General features: G+C 38.6%; 1 long non-coding RNA gene across 1 annotated transcript; it reads left to right on the forward strand.

The window, feature by feature from the left end:
- Window positions 1–656: 656 nt before the first annotated feature.
- On the forward strand, window positions 657–4,602 carry LOC114059855. Its single transcript, XR_003571749.1, has 3 exons — window positions 657–806; window positions 996–1,169; window positions 3,890–4,602. It is a non-coding gene; the product is annotated as an uncharacterized LOC114059855 (long non-coding RNA).
- Window positions 4,603–4,938: the final 336 nt, after the last annotated feature.

Consider the following 4,938-nt stretch of genomic DNA (forward strand, 5'->3'; position numbering starts at 1 on the left):
TTGACCTGCTGGCCACACTGCTTTTGATGCACTGCAGGACACAGTTGGCTTTTTGGGCTATGAGTAGTCATTGCTGGCTCATGGTGAGTTTTTCATCAACCATCACCTCCAAGTCCTCTGAAGGGAGAAAGTCTTGACGTTACTGCATCATTACAGTCTTGACATTGTGAAGCCAGATTGGAGGGGAAAGAGTACTACAAGTTTCGGTGATATTCTTACATCTATAAGCACACAAGCTAGGAAATTGGTTTGGGGTAAGACATGTGCAGTCACAGTTTTACTCACCATGGATTTCATTCCAAGACCTCATCTAGTCACAATAATTTCAAAGAGATCAGAGGGAGAAAATGTTGTTTTCCCTATGAAATTTATATCAACAGAAAAAGAAAGTATTAATTCATAGATTCTTGACATTTGTTTTCCTCATCCAGAGATACACAGTAACTAAAGGGAGCATTGCCCCTTCCTTACAGCGCTACCATTTCCTCACTGCATATTATATTTTCCTCTTTTATTATTGTTCTCAGGAAATCCACATAGAATCTAATAACATTTTTTTTCTCACCATTATAAGCCATTTTAAGCATTTTCCAAGTATTTGTTGTTAAAAAAGGCCCCTGGCCCCTTAAATCGGTACCTACAGATGGCCTGGAAACAGCGCAGCAGTGCCAGCTTCGCCACCTGGTGAACATCACTGGAACAGGGTCTCCAGGGATTACCACAAATGGAGTACTGGGACAAGAGCATTAGGTGAGGCATCTGATGTCAATGTATTAATTAAAGTGGGAATGTAAGCCATGGGAAAGGTGAGAGAACAGAAGTCATAAAACCTTCTTATTTGCAACATATGGGCATCGTTAAGAAAAGGTTGAAAGGTAATCAAAGAAGCCATAATGACAATAAATTGTGTTTATCTTGTAATAAACATTTAGGTGTCAGTTTCTGCTGTATAATTCTTCCATTCTGATTTCCAGTCTCTTCTCTGTTGTTCCCAGTTCTTCATCTATCCTTCAGATTTGTCACAAGCCCTGTATTCTCTGAAATTTCACCTGGAACTTTCTGTTTGCATTTTTTATAGTCTCATCTCCCTTGCTACTGGCTGTGTAAGAGATAATCCATGTTTCTGAGCTCTTCATGCTGGTTCCCCAATAGCAGCCCAAATGCCAAAGGTGACTTTTACCTTTGCTGAAACCTTTGCCTGGTGGGGACACTTAATAGAGTTCATTTTCTGTAACCACTTTTTATGGAATTGTTAAGAGCTTATTATTTCTGAAGATATTAAGTAAAAATTGATTATGACAGGATGGCTGGTTGGACATGTGTAGAGACAAACAGATATGCATCCACACGGTGTGGTTACTTGAAAATTATGAAATAGGCACTGCTCGCTAGGCTGGCTCCAGAATGTGAAAGTGTAGATGGCACCTAAGCTTTTATTCATAAAATCAGAAAATAATGTCTCAGGGTGGCAGAGGAAGAGAGTAATGCACATGATGCTGTCTTCACTGAGGACAAGTTACAGAAGAATTCCTGCCAAATATAATTTTGTGCTTGTACAAAAAGCCAGAAGGGACACTTGAAAGGTGGAGGAGAATCTAATACTATGAAGGAGTGAGAGAACACAAATGTTATCAGATGGATAACACCTAACTTTTGGTGAGTATTTATTTAGCACTCAGCACCGGGGTCTGACTCTAAAACTGAAATCTGTCAGACCTGCAAGATGTAAATGGCAATAACTGGTGTGATCAGAGGACTGCACTTGTACCTCTGTGAAAATGGTGCACTCCTAGGAAGGTCAAGCCTCCCAGTTTATTTAGATAAGATACATAATAGAATCCTTCAGTTAGGAAGTAAACTTTAAGTTCTTTGTTAGCTCATCTGTTCCCCAGGGAAAGCTCACAAGTGAGTGGGGTGGTTACGTTTTGTGCCATTTTGAGTATCTCTCGTGATACTGGGTGAGTTCCCACAGTCATTTAACCCCATTTGCTTATTGTGGCTTACAAAGACAGTGAAGTCACAAGAATGTGTTTTAAAATGTACTCTTAGCTAAGCTAAAGCTGGTGCATAAAAGCAGAATAACAAATCATAGTTGTGGTTTTTGTAGTTCAGAGATACTCCCTGACCTTGCAGAGGATCTTACAGTGAACTCGCAAAACAGGTTTGGGGTTAAGTTTTGTAGGTATCGCAAACATACTAGAATATTGTGGGATGGCTATGCATTACTGGCTTGGATCTCAGCCCTTTTCATCATGTGCACATGGGATTTTAGATACCACCAAAAAGGTACAATTCTGTTGCGTGGGAAAAAGCATCTTTTACAAAATGCAGTCCAATTTCACCATCATTCCTTACAGTCTCACAAAGCTGGCTTGCAGGCAAGGGTGACAGTGGAGAAGGCCAGAGGGATCCGCTGCTTTGTGGATCCAACCCATACCAGAGTGGAAGTGCAGAAAAAAGAAAGGGATGTTGCAGGCTTCAGCTACATAAAAGCCTTTGGAGCTCCAGTGTGCTAAGCACAGCTTCTCGGGATGTATGCGGACTTACACAAGGGCTGGACACAGCACCAAACACAGAACAAGAGACTGCCGTGCTAATCTTTTGTTCATGGTACCAGATTGAGCTTGGTAACGTACAACTGAGCTGAAACAGGAACATGGAAATCCCAGATGGCATTCAGAGTGGCTGTAATAAACAATAATTTCCACTTCAATGGCATACAAGGTATTCACAGTGCATTGCAAACTTTAATTAATCCTCACAGTCCAGTTGGGATGCAGAAGAATTACATCCCCCATCATGAAGGAAAGATAGCTCCAGCATAAAACATGGCAACTCCATAACAACACATAGCAACATTACCCAGGAATTTCAGTGAGGATGGAAACTGCACTAAGACTACAAGAGAATTCAGTTGATTGAAGAGAGAAAGAATTAAATACAAACTGAAGATCAGAATCAGCGATGCCTCCCTCCTGACACCAGACCATGAAACAGAGATGTTAAACAGCAGGCAACTTACCACCCTCACAAACACTGCAGAATTTCATACTCCAGTGTTATAGCCGCTGATTGAGCTAGATGAGTATTGGCAAAACTGTTGTTCGAGCAATTGTGGGGGATTCTAGCAGCAAAGCCAGGAGCACTGCCGAGCAGCTAATAAGTGGCTATTCTTCAGTCACGCTGCACTCAAAATAGCTTTCCAGCAGAGGAAAAGCAAATTCTATTGGCTTCAACACCTGGTTGAGCAACTTAATAAGGACAAAATTGAAAGTTAGAGCTGAATCATTATTTATTTTATAACTACATCTTCATCAGACAGTCCACTCCAAAATGGGAGTTATTTCGTTTCAAATCAAGCTTGTGCAAGGTTTTTCTGTAGGTTCATTCAGCACAGAGGTGAGGGGAAGGTTCTTTGAAAACAATTTCAGACTGCAGCTGCTTCAGAGGAGGAGAGTCATCTACAATCATAGGAAGAATTTTTTCTTTTTCTCCAGTTCTGCCATGCTTTTCCCAAACTGTATTTCTTAAGTGTATTTTTAATGCACCAGGAAAACTGTAGCAGTGAAAAGACTGTATTTAGTGTTATTTGGGTAACATGTCCATTTCCAGACAGCATTTCAACAGAGATGAGCAAACAGTTAGGAGAGCAAAATGCCTCTGTTCTGTGCACAGCAGACACAGAAAACAGCTTGTTCCTCGTATTGAAATTACCTTTTGTGTATTTGAAAGCTGCTGTTGTTTTACCTCTTAGTTTTCTTCTCTCTGAACTTCAGCTGTTCAGAGGACTGTCAGATTAAATTTATCCTAATTCCTTAAGCTTTTCTTTACAACTACACTTTTAGCAAGCCTGGTAATTATTGTTATCTTCCTCTGTTCTTTTCCCCAGTAGGACAATACCTTCCTTGAAGTATCCAAAATTGAACACAGCTGGGGCAGACATCTTCAAGAAGAGCTGAAAAATTGGTAAATATTTTTTAGGTGATAACATAGGCTGTAAGTTGCAACAAGGGTTTGCCTTTTTTACAGCAGCATAACGTTTCTCACTTCTATTCATCTTATGATCTATGTTAACATCCAAGTCTGACATGCAATTATTTAGCTTGTTCTTCCTCACCTTATTTTTCTTCAGTTCATTATTCTTGCCTAAGTGTATGACCTGTTTGTTTTTACTGAGTTGCATCCTCTCAACACCTCTTGATGTTGTTCTACAATATATACCTGTTATGTTTGATTGGCAAAAATACCTACCCATAGTAACTGTGAATAAATCAACATGTTTGTTTATTCAAAAAGAAGTTGGTGTCTTATCTAGAGAAATCTAGCAAATAAAATGTTCACATTTTTTCTATTGAATCAGATTATCCTTTTTTATCTAGATTATTTTTCAAAGAGGAGAATACCCTAATGCCTCATTTTAAAAAATACAGAATTTAGAAGTCATTATTTGAAAATAAAGACCAAAGAAAGGTAGATTTTGGCATTCTAGTCTCACAGAAGGAGAATGTATAGCATTCTCAGTTATGATATCCATATTTGTACCTAGTACCATGCCAGGCTATGAATAGTTATCACAAGAATCCTGTTCATGTGCTGTGTGAATTTCCATGTATTTGTTTCAGGTTTTGTTTGTTCTCAGAATATAAAATAAATATGTAGAAAAATTAGGGAATTGTTTTTGTCTGCTCACCAAATTTCTCCTCACCAAAATATAAATTAAGACATGGAAGAGAAGAAACTATGAAAAATAGGAGTAAAATGGCACAGGAAGAAGTAACAACTTCCTTCAAAAAGTTAAGGGTATTATTTTAGAGTAATTTTAATGAGCCCATTTTTTTTTTTCAGATTTGTTCCAAATACTTCATACTCAATTTACTCATACATTTCCATTTGATCTAATATTCTGTATAGGCACAAGTAGTGCAAATATGAATTTCT

Source organism: Empidonax traillii, unplaced genomic scaffold (assembly GCF_003031625.1).
Source record: "Empidonax traillii isolate 1590-97213 ecotype Southwest subspecies unplaced genomic scaffold, ASM303162v1 scaffold245:size1430315, whole genome shotgun sequence".
Taxonomy (NCBI): Eukaryota; Metazoa; Chordata; class Aves; order Passeriformes; family Tyrannidae; genus Empidonax; species Empidonax traillii.